We start from the raw sequence: 19,925 nt of genomic DNA, 5'->3' as shown, positions 1-19,925 counted from the left end.
TTGTCAGAGAGTGTCAGAGTGTTGTCAGACAGTGTCAGAGAGTGTCAGAGAGTGCCAGAGAGTGTCAGAGTGTGACAGAGAGTGATAGTGAGTGTCAGAGAGTGATAGTGAGTGTCTGAGATTGTCAGAGAGTGATAGTGAGTGTCAGAGAGTGTCAAAGAGTGTCAGAGAGTTTCAGAGAGAGATAGAGAGTGTCAGAGAGTGATAGTGAGTGTCAGAGAGTGTGAGAGAGTGATAGAGATTGTCAGAGAGTGTGAGGGAGTGTCAGAGGGAGATAGAGATTGTCAGAGAGTGATAGTGAGTGTCAGAGAGTGTCAGAGAGCGATAGAGAGTGATAAAGAGTGTCAGAGAGTGTCAGAGAGAGATAGAGAGTGTCAGAGAGTGATAGAGAGCGTCAGAGTGTCAGAGAGTGTCAGAGAGTGTCAGAGAGTGATAATGAGTGTCAGAGAGTGTCAGAGAGAGATAGAGAGTGTCAGAGAGTGATAGTGAGTGTCTGAGAGTGTCAGAGTGTGTCAGAGAGAGATAGAGAGTGTCAGAGAGTGATAGTGAGTGTCTGAGAGTGTCAGAGAGTGTCAGAGAGTGATAGTGAGTGTCAGAGAGTGTCAGAGTGTGTCAGAGAGAGATAGAGAGTGTCAGAGAGTGATAGTGAGTGTCTGAGAGTGTCCGAGAGTGTCAGAGAGTGACAGAGGGTGACAGAGAGTGTCAGAGAGTGATAGAGAGTGACTGAGATTGTCAGAGAGTGTCAGAGTGTTGTCAGACAGTGTCAGAGAGTTTCAGAGAGTGCCAGAGAGTGTCAGAGTGTGACAGAGAGTGATAGTGAGTGTCAGAGAGTGATAGTGAGTGTCTGAGATTGTCAGAGAGTGATAGTGAGTGTCAGAGAGTGTCAAAGAGTGTCAGAGAGTTTCAGAGAGAGGTAGAGAGTGTCAGAGAGTGATAGTGAGTGTCAGAGAGTGTGAGAGAGTGATAGAGATTGTCAGAGAGTGTGAGGGAGTGTCAGAGGGAGATAGAGATTGTCAGAGAGTGATAGTGAGTGTCAGAGAGTGTCAGAGAGCGATAGAGAGTGATAAAGAGTGTCAGAGAGTGTCAGAGAGAGATAGAGAGTGTCAGAGAGTGATAGAGAGCGTCAGAGTGTCAGAGAGTGTCAGAGAGTGTCAGAGAGTGATAATGAGTGTCAGAGAGTGTCAGAGAGAGATAGAGAGTGTCAGAGAGTGATAGTGAGTGTCTGAGAGTGTCAGAGTGTGTCAGAGAGAGATAGAGAGTGTCAGAGAGTGATAGTGAGTGTCTGAGAGTGTCAGAGAGTGTCAGAGAGTGATAGTGAGTGTCAGAGAGTGTCAAAGAGTGTCAGAGAGTTTCAGAGAGAGATAGAGAGTGTCAGAGAGTGATAGTGAGTGTCAGAGAGTGTGAGAGAGTGATAGAGATTGTCAGAGAGTGTGAGGGAGTGTCAGAGGGAGATAGAGATTGTCAGAGAGTGATAGTGAGTGTCAGAGAGTGTCAGAGAGAGATAGAGAGTGTCAGAGAGTGATAGAGAGCGTCAGAGAGTGTCAGAGAGTTTCAGAGAATATCAGAGAGTGATAATGAGTGTCAGAGAGTGTCAGAGAGAGATAGAGAGTGTCAGAGAGTGATAGTGAGTGTCTGAGAGTGTCAGAGTGTGTCAGAGAGAGATAGAGAGTGTCAGAGAGTGATAGTGAGTGTCTGAGAGTGTCAGAGAGTGTCAGAGAGTTTGAGAGAGTGTCACAGAGAGATAGAGAGTGTCAGAGAGTGATAGTGAGTGTCAGAGAGTGATAGTGAGAGTCTGAGGGTGTCAGAGTGTGTCAGAGAGTGATAGAGAGTGTCAGAGGGTGTCAGAGAGTGTCAGAGAGTGTCAGAGAGTGATAATGAGTGTCAGAGAGTGTCAGAGAGAGATAGTGTCAGAGAGTGATAATGAGTGTCTGAGAGTGTGAGAGAGTGATAGAGATTGTCAGAGAGTGTGAGAAGGTGTGAGAGAGTGTCAGAGGGAGATAGCGATTGTCAGAGAGTGATAGTGAGTGTCAGAGAGTGTCAGAGAGAGATAGAGAGTGTCAGAGAGTGATAATGAGTGTCAGAGAGTGTCAGAGAGAGATAGAGAGTGTCAGAGAGTGATAGTGAGTGTCTGAGAGTGTCAGAGTGTGTCAGAGAGAGATAGAGAGTGTCAGAGAGTGATAGTGAGACTCTGAGAGTGTCAGAGAGTGTCAGAGAGTTTGAGAGAGTGTCACAGAGAGATAGAGAGGGTCAGAGAGTGATAGTGTGTGTCTGAGAGTGTCAGAGAGTTTCAGAGAATGTCAGAGAGTGATAATGAGTGTCAGAGAGTGTCAGAGAGTTTCAGAGAATGTCAGAGAGTGATAATGAGTGTCAGAGAGTGTCAGAGAGAGATAGAGAGTGTCAGAGAGTGATAGTGAGTGTCTGAGAGTGTCAGAGTGTGTCAGAGAGAGATAGAGAGTGTCAGAGAGTGATAGTGAGTGTCTGAGAGTGTCTGAGAGTGTCAGAGAGTGTCAGAGAGTTTGAGAGAGTGTCACAGAGAGATAGAGAGGGTCAGAGAGTGATAGTGTGTGTCTGAGAGTGTCAGAGCGTGTCAGAGAGTGATAGAGAGTAATAGCGAGTGTCAGAGAGAGATAGAGAGTGTCAGAGAGTGATAGAGACTGTCAGAGAGTGTCAGAGAGTGATAATGAGTGTCAGAGGGTGCCAGAGAGAGATAGAGAATGTCAGAGAGTGATAGAGTGTCAGAGAGTATCAGAGAGTGATAGTGAGTATCAGAGAGTGTCAGAGAGTGTCAGAGAGTGATGGACAGTGTCAGACAGTGTCAGAGGGTGACAGTGAGTGTCTGAGTGTGTCAGAGAGTGCCAGAGAGAGATAGAGAGTGTCAGAGAGAGATAGAGAGTGTCAGAGAGTGATAGAGAGTGATAGAGAGTGTCACAGAGTGTCAGAGAGAGATAGAGATTGTCAGAGAGTGATAGTGAGTGTCAGAGAGTGATAGTGAGAGTCTGAGGGTGTCAGAGTGTGTCAGAGAGTGATAGAGAGTGTCAGAGGGTGTCAGAGAGTGTCAGAGAGTGTCAGAGAGTGTCAGAGAGTGATAATGAGTGTCAGAGAGTGTCAGAGAGAGATAGTGTCAGAGAGTGATAATGAGTGTCTGAGAGTGTGAGAGAGTGATAGAGATTGTCAGAGAGTGTGAGAAGGTGTGAGAGAGTGTCAGAGGGAGATAGCGATTGTCAGAGAGTGATAGTGAGTGTCAGAGAGTGTCAGAGAGAGATAGAGAGTGTCAGAGAGTGATAGAGAGTGTCAGAGAATGTCAGAGAGTGTCAGAGAGTGATAATGAGTGTCAGAGAGTGTCAGAGAGTGTCAGAGAGAGATAGAGAGTGTCAGAGAGTGATAGTGAGTGTCTGAGAGTGTCAGAGAGTGTCAGAGAGAGATAGAGAGTGTCAGAGAGTGATAGTGAGTGTCTGAGAGTGTCAGAGAGTGTCAGAGAGTGTGAGAGAGTGTCAGAGAGTGACAGAGAGTGACAGAGAGTGTCAGAGAGTGATAGTGAGTGTCTGAGAGTTTCTGAGAGTGTCTGAGATTGTCAGAGTGTGTCAGAGTGTGTCAGAGAGTGATAGTGTGTGTCTGAGAGTGTCAGAGCGTGTCAGAGAGCGATAGAGAGTAATAGCGAGTGTCAGAGAGAGATAGAGAATGTCAGAGAGTGATAGAGTGTCAGAGAGTATCAGAGAGTGATAGTGAGTATCAGAGAGTGTCAGAGAGTGTCAGAGAGTGATGGACAGTGTCAGACAGTGTCAGAGAGTGACAGAGAGTGTCAGAGGGTGTCAGAGGGTGACAGTGAGTGTCTGAGAGTGTCAGAGAGAGATAGAGAGTGTCAGAGAGAGATAGAGAGTGTCAGAGAGTGATAGAGAGTGATAGAGAGTTTCACAGAGTGTCAGAGAGAGATAGAGAGTGTCAGAGAGTGAAAGTGAGTGTCAGAGAGTGATAGTGAGTGTCTGAGGGTGTCAGAGTGTGTCAGAGAGTGATAGAGAGTGTCAGAGGGTGTCAGAGAGTGTCAGAGAGTGTCAGAGAGTTATAGAGAGTGTCAGAGAGTGTCAGAGAGTGATAGTGAGTGCCTGAGAGTGTCTGAGATTGTCAGAGAGTGATAGAGATTGTCAGAGAGTGATAGTGAGTGTCAGAGAGTGATAGTGAGTGTCTGAGTGTGTCTGAGAGTGTCAGAGTGTGTCAGAGAGTTATAGTGAGTGATAGAGAGTGATAGAGAGTGTCAGAGGGTGTCAGAGAGTGTCAGAGAGTTATAGAGAGTGTCAGAGAGTGCAAGAGAGTGTTAGAGACTGTCAGAGAGTGATAGTGAGTGTCTGAGAGTGTCAGAGAATGTCAGAGAGCGATAGAGAGTGATAGAGAGTGTCAGAGAGTGTCAGAGAGAGTCAGAGAGAAATAGAGAGTTTCAGAGAGTTTCAGAGTGTGTCAGAGAGTGATAGAGAGTGTCAGAGAGTGATAGAGAGTGTCAGAGAGTGTCAGAGAGTGATAGAGAATTTCAGAGATGTGATAATGAGTGTCTGAGAGTGTCAGAGAGTGTCAGAGAGTGTCAGAGTGTGTCAGAGTGTGTCAGAGAGCGATAGAGAGTGATAGGGAGAGTCAGAGAGTGTCAGAGAGAGTTAGAGAGTGTCAGAGAGTGATAGAGAGTGTCACAGAGTGTCAGTGAGAGATAGAGAGTGATAGAGAGAGTCAGAGAGTGTCAGAGAGTGATAGTGTATGTCTGAGAGTGTCAGAGAGTGATAGTGTGTGTCTGAGAGTGTCTGAGAGTGTCAGAGTGAGTCAGAGAGAGAAAGAGAGAGATAGAGAGTGTCAGAGGGTGTCAGAGAGTGATAGAGCGTGTCAGAGAGTGTCAGAGAGTGATAGAGCGTGTCAGAGAGAGATAGAGAGTGTCAGAGAGTGATAGTGAGTGTCTGAGAGCGTCAGAGAGTGTCAGAGAGCGATAGAGAGTGTCTGAGAGTGTCAGAGAGTGTCAGAGAGTGATAGTGAGTGTCAGCAAGTGTCGGAGAGTGTCAGAGAGAGTTAGAGAGTGTCAGAGAGTGATAGTGAGTGTCAGAGAGTGTCAGAGAGTGTTAGAGAGTGTCAGAGAGTGTGAGAGATTGTGAGAGAGTGTCAGAGAGAGATAGAGAGTGTCAGAGAGTGATAGTGAGTGTCAGAGAGTGTCAGAGGGCGATAGAGAGTGATAAAGAGTGTCAGAGAGTGTCAGAGAGAGATAGAGAGTGTCAGAGAGTGTCAGAGAGTGTCAGAGAGTGATAATGAGTGTCAGAGAGTGTCACAGAGTGTCAGAGAGTGATGGAGAGTGTCAGACAGTGATAGTGAGTGTCAGAGAGTGATAGTGAGTGTCAGAGAGTGTGAGAGAGTGTCAGAGAGAGATAGAGAGTGTCAGAGATTGATAGTGTGTGTCTCAGAGTGTCAGAGAGTGTCAGAGAGCGATAGAGAGTGTAGAGAGAGAGATAGAGAATGTCAGAGAGTGACAGAGAGTGTCAGAGAGTGTCAGAGAGTGATAATGAGTGTCAGAGAGTGTCAGAGAGAGATAGAGAGTGTCAGAGAGTGATAGATAGTGTCAGAGAGTATCAGAGAGTGATAGTGAGTGTCAGAGAGTTTCGGAGAGTGTCAGAGAGAGATAGAGAGTGTCAGATAGTGATATTGAGTGACAGAGAGTGTCGGAGAGTGATAGAGAGTGTCAGAGAGTGTGAGAGAGTTTCAGAGAGTGATAGTGAGTGTCAGAGAGTGATAGTGAGTGTCAGAGAGTGTCAGAGAGCGATAGAGAGTGACAGAGAGTGTCAGAGAGAGATATAGAGTGTCAGAGAGTGATAGAGAGTGTCAGAGAGTGTCAGAGAGTGATAATGAGTTTCAGAGAGTGTCAGAGAGAGATAGAGAGTGTCAGAGAGTGATAGAGAGTGTCAGAGAGTGTCAGAGATTGATAATGAGTGTCAGAGAGAGTCAGAGAGCGATGGAGAGTGATAGAGAGTGTCAGAGAGAGATAGAGAGTGTCAGAGAGTGATAGAGAGTGTCAGAGAGTTTCAGAGAGTGTCAGAAAGAGATAGAGAGTGTCAGAGAGTGATACTGAGTGTCTGAGAGTGTCAGAGGGTGTCAGAGAGCGATACAGATTGATAGAGTGTGTCAGAGAGTCTCAGAGAGAGATATGAGTGTCAGAGAGTGATAGAGACTGTCAGAGAGTGTCAGAGAGTGATAGTGAGTGTCAGAGAGTGTCAGAGAGAGATAGAGAGTGTCAGTGAGTGATAGTGAGTGTCAGAGAGTGATAGAGAGTGTCAGAGAGTGTCAGAGAGTGATCGAGAGTGATAGAGAGTATCAGAGAGAGATAGAGAGTGTCAGAGAGTGATAGTGAGTGTCAGAGAGTGTCAGAGAGCGACAGAGAGTGATCGAGAGTTTCAGAGAGTGTCAGAGAGAGATAGAGAGTGTCAGAGAAAGACAGAGATTGTCAGAGATTGTCAGAGAGTGATAGTGAGTGTCAGAGAGTGTGAGGGAGTGTCAGAGAGTGATAGACAGTGTCAGAGAGTGATAGTGAGTGTCTGAGAGAGTCAGAGAGTGTCAGAGAGCAACAGAGAGTGATAGAGAGTGTCAGTGAGCGTCCGAGAGAAATAGAGAGTGTCAGAGAGTGATAGAGAGTGTCAGTGAGTGTCAGAGTGCGATAGAGAGTGATAGAGAGTGTCAGAGATTATCAGAGAGAGATAAAGAGTGTCAGAGAGTGATAGTGAGTCTCTGAAAGTGTCAGAGAGTGTCAGAGAGCGATAGAGAGTGATAGATAGTGTCAAAGAGTGTCAGAGAGACATAGAGAGTGTCAGAGAGTGAAAGAGAGCATCAGAGAGTTTCAGAGAGTTTCAGAGTGTGTCAGAGAGTGTCAGAGAGTGATAGAGAGTGTCAGAGGGTGATAGTGAGTGTCAGAGGGTGATAGTGAGTGTCAGAGAGTATCAGAGATTGATAGTGAGTGTCAGAGAGTATCAGAGAGTGATAGTGAGTGTCTGAGAGTGTCAGAGAATGTCAGAGAGCGATAGAGAGTGATAGAGAGTGTCAGAGAGTGTCGGAGAGTGTCAGAGAGAGATAGAGAGTTTCAGAGAGTGATAGAGAGTGTCAGAGAGTGATAGTGAGTGTCAGAGAGTGTCAGAGAGTGATAGAGAATTTCAGAGAGTGATAGTGAGTGTTTGAGAGTGTCAGAGTGTGTCAGAGAGCGATAGAGAGTGATAGAGAGAGTCAGAGAGTGTCAGAGAGATTTAGAGAGTGTCAGAGAGTGATAGAGAGTGTCACAGAGTGTCAGAGAGAGATAGAGAGTGATAGAGAGTGTCAGAGAGTGTCAGAGAGTGATAGTGTATGTCTGAGAGTGTCAGAGAGTGATAGTGTGTGTCTGAGAGTGTCTGAGAGTGTCAGAGTGTGTCAGAGAGAGAAAGAGAGAGATAGAGAGTGTCAGAGGGTGTCAGAGAGTTATACAGCGTGTCAGAGAGTGTCAGAGAGAGATAGAGAGTGTCAGAGAGTGATAGTGAGTGTCTGAGAGCGTCAGTGAGTGTCAGAGAGCGATAGAGAGCGATAGAGAGTGTCAGAGAGTGTCAGAGAGAGATATAGAGTGTCAGAGAGTGATAGAGATTGTCAGAGAGTGTCAGAGAGTGATAGTGAGTGTCAGCGAGTGTCGGAGAGTGTCAGAGAGAGATAGAGAGTTTCAGAGAGTGATAGTGAGTGTCAGAGAGTGTCAGGGAGTGTTAGAGAGTGTCAGAGAGTGTGAGAGATTGTGAGAGAGTGTCAGAGAGAGATAGAGAGTGTCAGAGAGTGATAGTGAGTGTCTGAGAGTGTCAGAGTGTGTCAGAGGGCGATAGAGAGTGATAAAGAGTGTTAGAGAGTGTCAGAGAGAGATAGAGAGTGTCAGAGAGTGATAATGAGTGTCAGAGAGTGTCACAGAGTGTCAGAGAGAGATAGAGAGTGTCAGAGAGTGATAGTGAGTGTCGGAGAGTGATAGAGAGTGTCAGAGAGTGTGAGAGAGTTTCATAGAGTGATAGAGAGTGTCAGAGAGTGATAGAGAGTGTCAGAGAGTGTCAGAGAGTGTCAGAGCGCGATAGAGAGTGATAGAGAGTGTCAGAGAGTGATAATGAGTGTCAGAGAGTGTCAGAGAGAGATAGAGAGTGTCAGAGAGTGATAGAGAGTGTCAGAGAGTATCAGAGAGTGAATGGGAGTGTCAGAGAGTGTCAGAGAGTGATTGAGAGTGATAGAGAGTGTCAGATAGTGATATTGAGTGACAGAGAGTGTTGGAGAGTGATAGAGAGTGATAGAGAGTGTCAGAGAGTGTGAGAGAGTTTCAGAGTGTGATAGAGAGTGTCAGAGAGTAATAGTGAGTGCCTGAGAGTGTCAGAGAGTGTCAGAGAGCGATAGAGAGTGATAGAGAGTGTCAGAGAGAGATAGAGAGTGTCAGAGAGTGATAGAGAGTGTCAGAGAGTGTTAGAGAGTGATAATGAGTGTCAGAGAGTGCCAGAGAGAGATAGAGAGTGTCAGAGAGTGATAGAGAGTGTCAGAGAGCGTCAGAGATTGATAATGAGTGTCAGAGAGAGTCAGAGAGCGATGGAGAGTGATAGAGTGCGATGGAGAGAGATAGAGAGTGTCAGAGAGTGATAGAGAGTGTCAGAGAGTTTCAGAGAGTGTCAGAGAGAGATAGAGAGTGTCAGAGAGTGATATTGAGTGTCTGAGAGTGTCAGAGGGTGTCAGAGAGCGATGCAGATTGATAGAGAGGGTGAGTGAGTGTCAGAGAGTGATAGTGAGTGTCAGAGAGTGTCAGAGAGTGATAGAGTGTGTCAGAGAGTGGTAGAGATTGTCAGAGAGTGATAGCGAGTGTCAGGGAAAGATAGTGAGTGTCTGAGAGTGTCAGAGAGTGATAGTGAGTGCCTGAGAGTGTCTGAGAGTGTCAGAGTGTGTCAGAGAGTGAGAGAGAGTGTCAGAGAGTGATAGTGAGTGTCAGCGAGTGATAGTGAGTGTCTGAGAGTGCCAGAGAGTGTCAGAGAGTGATAGTGAGTGTCAGAGAGTGTCAGAGAGTGTTCGTGAGTATCAGAGTGTGTCAGAGAGTGATAGAGAGTGTCAGAGAGTGTCAGAGAGTGTCAGAGAGTGTCAGAGAGTTTTACAGAGTGTCAGAGAGTGATAGAGAGTGTCAGAGGGTGACAGTGAGTGTCTGAGTGTGTCAGAGAGTGTCAGAGAGTGATAGAGATTGTCAGAGAGTGATAGTGAGTGTCTGAGAGTGTCAGAGAGTGTTAGTGAGTATCAGAGTGTGTCAGAGAGTGATAGAGAGTGTCAGAGGGTGTCAGAGAGTTTTAGAGAGTGTCAGAGAGTGATAGAGAGTGTCAGAGGGTGACAGTGAGTGTCTGAGTGTGTCAGAGAGTGTCAGAGAGTGATAGAGATAGTCAGAGAGTGATAGTGAGTGTCTGAGAGTGTCAGAGAGTGTCCGTGTGTGTCAGAGAGTGATAGAGTGTGACAGAGAGTGTCAGAGAGTGTCAGAGTGTGTCAGACAGTGTCAGAGAGTGATAGTGAGTGTCAGAGAGTGTCAGATAGTGATAGTGAGTGTCTGAGAGTGTCAGAGAGTGATAGAGAGTGTCAGAGAGTGTAGTGAGACTCTGAGAGTGTCTGAGAGTGTCAGAGAGTGTCAGAGAGTGACAGAGAGTAATAGAAAGTGTCAGAAAGTGTCAGAGAGTGATAGAGCGTGTCAGAGAGTGATAGAGTTTGATAGAGAGTATCAGAGATTGATAGATTGTGATAGAGAGTATCAGAGAGTGTCAGAGATTGTCAGACAGTGTCAGAGAGTGATAGAGAGTGTCAGAGAGTGATAGTGAGTCTCTGAGAGTGTCAGAGAGTGTCAGAGAGTATCAGAGAGTATCAGAGAGTGATAGTGAGTGTCAGAGAGTGTCAGAGAGTGATAGAGACTGTCAGAGAGTGATAGTGAGTGTCTGAGAATGTCAGAGAGTGTCAGAGAGTGATAGAGATTGATAGAGAGTGTCAGATAGTGTCAGAGAGTGATAGAGTGTGTCAGAGAGTGTCAGAGAGTTTCAGAGAGTGGCAGAGAGTGATAGTGAGTCTCAGAGTTTGTCAGAGTGTGATAATGACTGTCAGAGAGTGATAGTGAGTGTCTGAGAGTGTCAGGGAGTGTCAGAGAGTGTCAGAGAGTGATAGTGAGTGTCAGAGAGTGTGAGTGAGTGTCAGAGAGTGATAGTGAGTGTCTGAGAGTGTCAGAGAGTGTCAGAGAGTGATAGAGAGTGTCAGAGAGTGGTAGAGAGTGGTAGAGATTGTCAGAGAGTGATAGCGAGTGTCAGGGAGAGATAGTGAGTGTCTGAGAGTGTCAGAGAGTGATAGTGAGTGTCTGAGAGTGTCAGGGAGTGTCAGAGAGTGTCAGAGAGTGATAGTGAGTGTCAGAGAGTGTGAGTGAGTGTCAGAGAGTGATAGTGAGTGTCTGAGAGTGTCAGAGAGTGTCAGAGAGTGATAGAGAGTGTCAGAGAGTGGTAGAGAGTGGTAGAGATTGTCAGAGAATGATAGCGAGTGTCAGGGAGAGATAGTGAGTGTCTGAGAGTGTCAGAGAGTGATAGTGAGTGCCTGAGAGTGTCTGAGAGTGTCAGAGTGTGTCAGAGTGTGTCAGAGAGTGATAGAGAGTGTCAGAGAGTGATAGTGAGTGTCAGAGAGTGATAGTGAGTGTCTGAGAGTGCCAGAGAGTGTCAGAGAGTGATAGTGAGTGTCAGAGAGTGTCAGAGAGTGTTAGTGAGTATCAGAGTGTGTCAGAGAGTGATAGAGAGTGTCAGAGAATGTCAGAGAGTGTCAGAGAGTTTTAGAGAGTGTCAGAGAGTGATAGAGAGTGTCAGAGGGTGACAGTGAGTGTCTGAGAGTGTCAGAGAGTGTCAGAGAGTGATAGAGATTGTCAGAGAGTGATAGTGAGTGTCTGAGAGTGTCAGAGAGTGTCCGTGAGTGTCAGAGAGTGATAGAGTGTGACAGAGATTGTCAGAGAGTGTCAGAGTGTGTCAGACAGTGTCAGAGAGTGATAGTGAGCGTCAGAGAGTGTCAGATAGTGATAGTGAGTGTCGGAGAGTGTCAGAGAGTGATAGAGAGTGTCAGAGAGTGTAGTGAGACTCTGAGAGTGTCAGAGAGTGTCAGAGAGTGACAGAGAGTAATAGAAAGTGTCAGAGAGTGATAGAGCGTGTCAGAGAGTGATAGAGTTTGATAGAGGGTATCAGAGATTGATAGATTGTGATAGAGAGTATCAGAGAGTGTCAGAGATTGTCAGACCGTGTCAGAGAGTGATAGTGAGTGTCAGAGACAGTCAGAGAGTGATGGACAGTGACAGACAGTGTCAGAGAGTGATCGAGAGTGTCAGAGAGTGATAGTGAGTCTCTGAGAGTGTCAGAGAGTGTCAGAGAGTATCAGAGAGTGATAGTCAGTGTCAGAGGGTGTCAGAGAGTGATAGAGAGTGGCAGAGAGTGATAGTGAGTCTCTGAGAGTGTCTGAGAATGTCAGAGAGTGTCAGAGAGTGGTAGACAGCGCCAGAGTGTGTCAGAGAGTGTCAGAAAGTGTTAGAGACTGTCAGAGTGTGATAATGACTGTCAGAGAGTGATAGTGAGTGTCTGAGAGTGTCAGAGAGTGTCACAGAGTGATAGAGAGTGATAGTGAGTGTCAGAGAGTGATAGAGTGTGATAGAGAGTATCAGAGAGTGTCAGAGATTGTCAGACAGTGTCAGAGAGTGATAGTGAGTGTCAGAGAGTGTCAGAGAGTGATGGAGAGTGTCAGACAGTGTCAGAGAGTGATAGTGAGTCTCTGAGAGTTTCAGAGAGTGTCAGAGAGTGACAGTGAGTGTCAGAGAGTGTCAGAGAGTGATAGAGACCGTCAGAGAGTGATATTGAGGGTCTGAGAGTGTCTGAGAGTGTCTGGGAGTGTCAGAGATTGATAGAGAGTGCCAGAGTGTGTCAGAGAGTGTCAGAAAGTTATAGAGTGTGTCAGAGTGTGTTAATGACTGTCAGAGAGTGATAGTGAGTGTCTGAGAGTGTCAGAGAGTGTCAGAGATTGATAGAGAGTGCCAGAGTGTGTCAGAGAGTGTCAGAAAGTGATAGAGTGTGTCAGAGTGTGATAATGACTGTCAGAGACTGATAGTGAGTGTCTGAGAGTGTCAAAGAATGTCAGAGAGTGATAGAGAGTGTCAGAGAGTGATAGTGAGTGTCAGAGAGTGTGAGTGAGTGTCAGAGAGTGATAGTGAGTGTCTGAGAGTGTCAGAGAGTGTCAGAGAGTGATAGAGAGTGATGGAGAGTGTCAGAGAGTGGTAGAGATTGTCAGAGAGTGATAGCGAGTGTCAGGGAGAGATAGTGAGTGTCTGAGAGTGTCAGAGAGTGAAAGTGAGTGTCTGAGAGTGCCAGAGAGTGTCAGAGATTGATAGAGAGTGTCAGAGAGTGACAGAGAGTGTCAGAGAGTGTCAGAGAGTTTTAGAGAGTGTCAGAGAGTGATAGAGAGTGTCAGAGGGTGACAGTGAGTGTCTGAGTGTGTCAGAGAGTGTCAGAGAGTGATAGTGAGTGTCTGAGAGTGTCAGAGAGTGTCCGTGAGTGTCAGAGAGTGATAGAGGGTGACAGAGAGTGACAGAGAGTGTCAGAGAGTGATAGTGAGTGCCAGAGGGTGACAGTGAGTGTCTGCGAGTGCCAGAGAGTGTCAGAGAGTGATAGTGAGTGTCAGAGAGTGTCAGAGAGTGTTAGTGAGTATCAGAGTGTGTCAGAGAGTGATAGAGAGTGTCAGAGAGTGTCAGAGAGTGTCAGAGAGTTTTAGAGAGTGTCAGAGAGTGACAGAAAGTGTCAGAGGGTGACAGTGAGTGTCTGAGTGTGTCAGAGAGTGTCAGAGAGTGTCAGAGAGTGATAGAGACTGTCAGAGAGTGATAGTGAGTGTCTGAGAGTGTCAGAGAGTGTCCGTGAGTGTCAGAGAGTGATAGAGGGTGTTAGAGGGTGATAGAGAGTGTCAGAGAGTGATAGAGTGTGACAGAGAGTGTCAGAGAGTGTCAGAGTGTGTCAGACAGTGTCAGAGAGTGATAGTGAGTGTCAGAGAGTGTCAGATAGTGATAGTAAGTGTCTGAGAGTGTGAGAGAGTGATAGAGAGTGTCAGAGAGTGTAGTGAGACTCTGAGAGTGTCTGAGAGTGTCCGAGAGTGTCAGGGAGTGACAGAGAGTATTAGAAAGTGTCAGAAAGTGTCAGAGAGTGATAGAGCGTGTCAGAGAGTGATAGAGTTTGATAGAGAGTATCAGAGATTGATAGATTGTGAGAGAGAGTATCAGAGAGTGTCAGAGATTGTCAGACAGTGTCAGAGAGTGATAGTGAGTGTCAGAGACTGTCAGAGAGTGATGGACAGTGTCAGAGAGTGTCAGAGAGTGATAGAGAGTGTCAGAGAGTGATAGTGAGTCTCTGAGAGTGTCAGAGAGTATCAGAGAGTGATAGTGAGTGCCAGAGAGTGTCAGAGAGTGATAGAGACTGTCAGAGAGTGATAGTGAGTGTCTGAGAATGTCAGAGAGTGTCAGAGAGTGATAGAGATTGATAGAGAGTGTCAGACAGTGTCAGAGAGTGTCAAAGAGTGATAGAGTGTGGCAGAGAGTGTCAGAGAGTGATAGAGAGTGGCAGAGAGTGATAGTGAGACTCTGAGAGTGTCTGAGAATGTCAGAGAGTGTCAGAGAGTGGTCGACAGCGCCAGAGTGTGTCAGAGAGTGTCAGAAAGTGATAGAGTCTGTCAGAGTGTGATAATGACTGTCAGAGAGTGATAGTGAGGGTCTGAGAGTGTCAGAGAGTGTCATAGAGTGATAGAGAGTGATAGTGAGTGTCAGAGAGTGATAGAGGGTGATAGAGAGAATCAGAGAGTGTCAGAGATTGTCAGACAGTGTCAGAGAGTGATAGTGAGTGTCAGAGAGTGTCAGAGAGTGATGGAGAGTGTCAGACATTGTCAGAGAGTGATAGTGAGTCTCTGAGAGTTTCAGAGAGTGTCAGAGAGTGATAGTGAGTGTCAGAGAGTGTCAGAGAGTGATAGAGACTGTCAGAGAGTGATAGTGAGGGTCTGAGAATGTCAGAGAGTGTCAGAGAGTGATAGAGAATGATAGAGAGTGTCAGAGAGTGTTAGAGAGTGTCAGAGAGTGATAGAGAGTGTCAGAGGGTGATAGTGAGTGTCAGAGAGTATCAGAGAGTGATAGAGAGTGTCACAGAGTGTCAGAGAGTTATGGAGACTGCCAGAGAGTGATAGTGTTTCTGAGAGTGTCAGAGAGTGTCAGTGAGTGTCAGAGAGAGATAGAGAGTTACAGAGAGTGTCAGAGAGTGTCAGAGAGTGTCAGAGAGTGTCAGAGAGTGTCAGAGAGTGATTATGAGTGTCAGAGAGTGTCAGAGAGCGTCAGAGATTGATAGCGAGTGTCTGAGAGTGTCACAGAGTGTCAGAGAGCGATAGAGAGTGATCGAGAGTGTCAGAGAGTGTCAGCGAGAGATAGAGAGTGTCAGAGAGTGATAGAGAGTGTCAGAGAGTGTCAGAGAGTGATAGTGAGTGTCTGAGAGTGTCACAGTGTGTCAGAGAGTGTCAGAGCGTGTCAGAGAGTGTCAGAGAGAGATAGAGAGTGTCAGAGAGTGATAGTGAGTGTCTGAGAGCGTCAGAGAGTGTCAGAGAGCGATAGAGAGTGATACAGAGTGTCAGAGAGAGATAGAGTGTCAGAGAGTCATAATGAGTGTAAGAGAGTGTCAGAGAGTGTCAGAGAGAGATAGAGAGTGTCAGAGAGTGATAGTGAGAGTCTGAGAGTGTCAGAGAGTGTCAGAGAGAGATGGAGAGTGTCAGAGAGTGATAGAGATTGTCAGAGAGTGTCAGAGAGTGTCAGAGAGTGATAGTGAGTGTCTGAGTGTGTCTGAGAGTGTCAGAGAGTGTCAGAGAGTGATAGTGAGTGATAGAGAGTGATAGAGAGTGTCAGAGGGTGTCAGAGAGTGTCAGGGAGTTATAGAGAGTGTCAGCGAGAGCCAGAGAGTGTCAGAGACTGATAGAGAGTGATAGAGAGTGTCAGAGAGTGATAGTGAGTGTCTGAGAGTGACTGAGAGTGTCTGAGATTGTCAGAGTGTGTCAGAGTGTGTCAGAGTGTGTCAGAGAGTGTCAGAGAGTGTCAGAGAGTGTCAGAGAGTGTCAGAGAGTGATAGAGAGTGTCAGAGAGTGATAGAGAGTGTCAGAGAGTTTCAGAGAGTTTCAGAGAGTGATAGTGAGTGTCAGAGAGTATCAGATAGTGTTAGTGAGTGTCTGAGAGTGTCTGAGATTGTCAGAGAGTGTCAGAGAGTGTCAGGGAGAGTCAGAGACTGATAGAAAGTGTCAGAGAGTGAATGTGAGTGCCTGAGAGTGTCTGAGAGTGTCAGAGTGTGTCAGAGAGTGATAGAGAGTGTCAGAGAGTGATAGTGAGTGTCAGAGAGTGATAGTGAGTGTCAGAGAGTGATAGTGAGTGTCTGAGAGTGTCAGATAGTGTCAGATTTTGATAGAGAGTGTCAGAGAGTGTCAGAGAGTGATAGTGAGTGCCTGAGAGTGTCTGAGAGTGTCAGAGTGAGTCAGAGAGTGAGAGTGAGTCAGAGAGTGACAGTGAGTGTCTGAGAGTGTCAGAGAGTGATAGTGAGTGTCAGAGAGTGTCAGAGAGTGTCAGAGAGTGTTAGTGAGTATCAGAGTGTGTCAGAGAGTGATAGAGAGTGTCAGAGAGTGTCAGAGAGTGTCAGAGAGTGATAGAGAGTGTCAGAGGGTGAAAGAGAGTGTCAGAGTGTGTCTGAGTCTGTCAGAGAGTGTCAGAAAGTGATAGAGATTGTCAGAGTGTGATGGTGAATGTCAGAGAGTGATAGTGAGCGTCTGAGAGTGTCAGAGAGTGTAAGTGAGTGATAGAGAGTGTCAGAGTGTGTCTGAGTGTGTCTGAGTGTGTCAGAGAGTGTCAGAAAGTGATAGAGATTGTCAGAGAGTGATAGTGAATGGCAGAGAGTGATAGTGAGCGTCTGAGAGTGTCAGAGAGTGTCCGAGAGTGTCCGAGAGTGTCAGAGAGTGTCAGAGAGTGATAGAGAGTGTCAGAGAGAGATAGAAAGTGCCAGAGAGAGATAGAGAGTCATAGAGAGTGATAGAGAGTGTCAGAGAGTGTCAGAGAGTGATGGAGAGTGTCAGAGAGTGATAGACAGTGTCAGAGAGAGATAGAGAGTCATAGAGAGTGATAGAGAGTGTCAGAGAGTGATAGTGTGTGTCAGAAAGAGTCTGAGAGTGTCAGAGAGTGACAGTGAGTGTCAGAGAGTGTCAGAGAGTGATAGTGAGTGTCAGAGAGTTTCAGAGAGTGATCGTGAGTGTCTGAGAGTGTCAGAGAGTCTCAGAGAGTGTCAGAGAGAGATAGAGTGTCAGAGAGTAACAGAGAGTGATAGTGAGTGCCTGAGAGTGTGAGAGTGATAGAGAGTGTCAGAGATTGATAGAGAGTGTCAGAGAGTGTCAGAGAGCGATAGAGAGTGATAGAGAGTCTCAGAGAGTGTCAGAGAGAGATAGAGTGTCAGAGAGTATCAGAGAGTGATAGTGAGTGTCAGAGAGTGATGGTGAGAGTCTGAGAGTGTCAGTGAGTGATAGAGAGTGATAGAGGGTGTCAGAGAGTGTCTGAGAGTGTCAGAGAGTGTCAGAGAGTGTCAGAGAGTGATAGTGAGTGTCAGAGAGTGATAGTGAGTGTCTGAGATTGTCAGCGAGTGATAGAGAGTGATAGTGAGTGTCAGAGAGTGATAGTGAGTGTCTGAGATTGTCAGCGAGTGATAGAGAGTGTCAGAGAGTATCAGAGAGTGATAGTGAGTGTCTGAGAGTGTCTGAGAGTGTCAGAGAAAGTCAGAGAGCGATAGAGAGTGATGGAGAGTGTCAGAGGGTGATAGTGAGAGTCTGAGAGTGTCAGAGATTGTTTGTGAGTGTCAGAGTGTGTCAGAGAGTGATAGAGAGAGATAGTGAGAGTCAGAGAGTGTCAGAGAGAGATAGTGAGTGTCAGAGAGTGTCAGAGAGAAATAGTGATAGTCAGAGAGTGATAGTGAGTGTCTGAGAGTGTCAGAGAGAGTCAGAGAGTGTCAGAGAGAGTCAGAGAGTGTCAGAGAGAGTCAGAGAGTGTCAGAGAGTGTCAGAGAGTGATAGAGAGTGATAGAGAGTGACAGAGTGATAGAGAGTGTCAAAGAGTGTCAGAGTGTGTCAGAGAGTGATAGAGATTGTCAGAGAGTGATAGTGAGTGTCTGAGAGTGATAGAGAGTGATAGAGAGTATCAGAGAGAGATAGAGAGTGATAGAGAGTGATAGAGAGTGAGAGAGAGAGTGTCAGAGAGTGATAGTGAGTGTCAGAGCATCAGATAGTGATAGTGACTGTCTGAGAGTGTCTGAGATTGTCAGAGAGTGTCAGAGAGTGATGGAAAGTGTCAGAGAGTGTCAGAGAGTGATAGAGAGTGTCAGAGAGTGATAGAAAGTGTCAGAGAGTGTCAGAGAGTGATAGTATGTGTCAGAGAGTATCAGATAGTGATAGTGTGTGTCTGAGAGTGTCTGAGATTGTCAGAGATACTCAGAGAGTGTCAGATTTTGATAGAGAGTGTCAGAGAGTGTCAGAGAGTGATAGAAAGAATGAGAGAGTGATAGAGAGTGTCAGAGAGTGATAGTGAGTGTCTGAGAGTGTCAGAGAGTGATAGTGAGTGTCTGAGAGAGTCTGAGAGTGTCTGAGAGTGTCAGAGTGTGTCAGAGAGTGATAGAGAGTGTCAGAGGGTGATAGCGAGTGTCTGAGAGTGTCTGAGAGTGTCAGAGAGTGATGGAGAGTATCAGAGAGTGATAGCAAGTGTCTGAGAGTGTCTGAGAGTGTCAGAGAGTTTCAGAGAATGTCAGAGAGTGATAGAGAGTTTCAGAGAGTGATAGAGAGTGTCAGAGAGTGTCAGAGAGTGTCAGAGAGTGATAGAGGGTGTCAGAGAGTGATAGTGCGTGTCTGAGAGTGTCAGAGAGTGATAGTGAGCGCCTGAGAGTGTCAGAGAGTGATAGTGAGCGTCAGAGAGTGTCAGAGAGTGTCCGAGAGTGTAATAGAGTGATAGAGAGTGATCAAGAGTGTCAGGGAGTGATAGGGAGTGTCAGAGGGTGTCAGAGGTTGTCAGACAGAGTCAGAGAGTGATAGTGAGTGTCAGAGGGTGTCAGAGAGTGATGGAGGGTGTCAGAGAGTGATAGTGAGTGTCTGAGAGTGTCAGAGAGTGATAGTGAGTGCCTGAGAGTGTCAGAGAGTGTCAGAGTGTGTCAGAGAGTGATAGAGAGCGATAGAGAGTGTCAGTGAGTGATAGGGAGTGTCAGAGGGTGATAGTGGGTGTTAGAGAGTGATAGTGAGTGTCTGAGAGTGTCAGAGAGTGATAGTGAGTGCCTGAGAGTGCCTGAGAGTGTCAGAGAGTGTCAGAGAGTAATCGAGAGCGATAGAGAGTGTCAGAGAGTGATATCGAGTGTCAGAGGGTGTCAGAGCATGTCAGAGAGTGATAGAGAGTATCAGCGAGTGCTAGTGAGTGTCTGAAAGTTTCTGAGATTGTCAGAGAGTGTCAGAGAGTGATAGAGAGAGTCAGAGGGTGTCAGAGAGTGATAGAGTGTGTCAGACAGTGTCAGAGAGCGACAGAGAGTGTCAGTGAGTGATAGTGAGTCTCTGAGAGTGTCTGAGTGTCAGAGAGTGTCAGAGAGTGATAAAGAGTGATAGAGAGTGTCAGAGGATGTCAGAAAGTGTCAGAGAGTGATGGTGACTGTCAGAGAGAGAAAGCGAGTCTCTGAGAGTGTCTGAGAGTGTCAGAGAGTGTCAGAGAGTGTCCGAGAATGATTGAGAGTGTCAGAGGGTGACAGTGAGTGTCTGAGAGTGTCAGAGAGTGTCAGAGAGTGATAGGGAGTGTCAGAGTGTGTCAGAGTGTGTCAGAGTGTGTCAGAGTGTGTCAGAGTGTGTCAGAGAGTGTCAGAAAGTGATAGAGATTGTCAGAGAGTGATAGTGAATGTCAGAGAGTGATAGTGAGCGTCTGAGAGTGTCAGAGAGTGTCCGAGAGTGTCAGAGAGTGATCGAGAGTGATCGAGAGTGTCAGAGAGTGATAGAGTGTGATAGAGTGTGATAGAGAGTATCAGAGAGTATCAGAGAGTATCAGAGAGTGTCAGAGGTTGTCAGACAGTGTCAGAGAGTGATAGTGAGTGTCAGAGGGTGTCAGAGAGTGATGGAGAGTGTCAGAGAGTGATAGAGAGTGTCAGAGAGAATAGAGAGTGATAGAGAGTGATAGAGAGTGTCAGAGAGTGATAGTGTGTGTCAGAGAGAGTGTGAGAGTGTCAGAGAGTGACAGTGAGTGTCAGAGAGTGTCAGAGAGTGTCAGAGTGTGATAGTGAGTGATAGTGAGTGTCAGAGAGTGTCAGAGAGTGACCGTGAGTGTCTGAGTGTGTCAGAGAGTGTCAGAGAGTGTCAGAGAGTGTCAGAGAGTGTCAGAGTGTCAGAGTGTCAGAGTGTCAGAGAGTGAAAGAGTGTCAGAGAGTGATAGAGAGTGTCAGAGAGAGTCAGAGAGTGATAGAGAGTGATAGAGAGTGTCAGAGGGTGTCAGAGAGTGTCAGAGAGTGTCAGAGAGTGATAGTGAGTGTCAGAGAGTGATAGTGAGTGTCAGAGAGTGATAGTGAGCGTCAGAGAGTGATAGTGAGTGTCTGAGAGTGTCAGAGAGTGTCAGAGAGTGCGAGTGAGTGTCAGAGGGTGATAGTGAGTGTCTGAGAGTGTCAGCGAGTGACAGAGAGTGTCAGAGAGTATCAGAGAGTGATAGTGAGTGTCTGAGATTGTCAGAGAGTGTCAGGGAGTGTCAGGGAGTGGCAGAGAGTGATAGAGAGTGTCAGAGAGTATCAGAGAGTTATAGTGAGTGTCTGAGAGTGTCTGAGATTGTCAGAGAGTGTCTGAGAGTGATG

Source organism: Heterodontus francisci, chromosome 10, assembly GCF_036365525.1.
Source record: "Heterodontus francisci isolate sHetFra1 chromosome 10, sHetFra1.hap1, whole genome shotgun sequence".
Lineage (NCBI taxonomy): Eukaryota > Metazoa > Chordata > Chondrichthyes > Heterodontiformes > Heterodontidae > Heterodontus > Heterodontus francisci.
Note: the sequence above shows the minus strand (reverse complement) of the source record.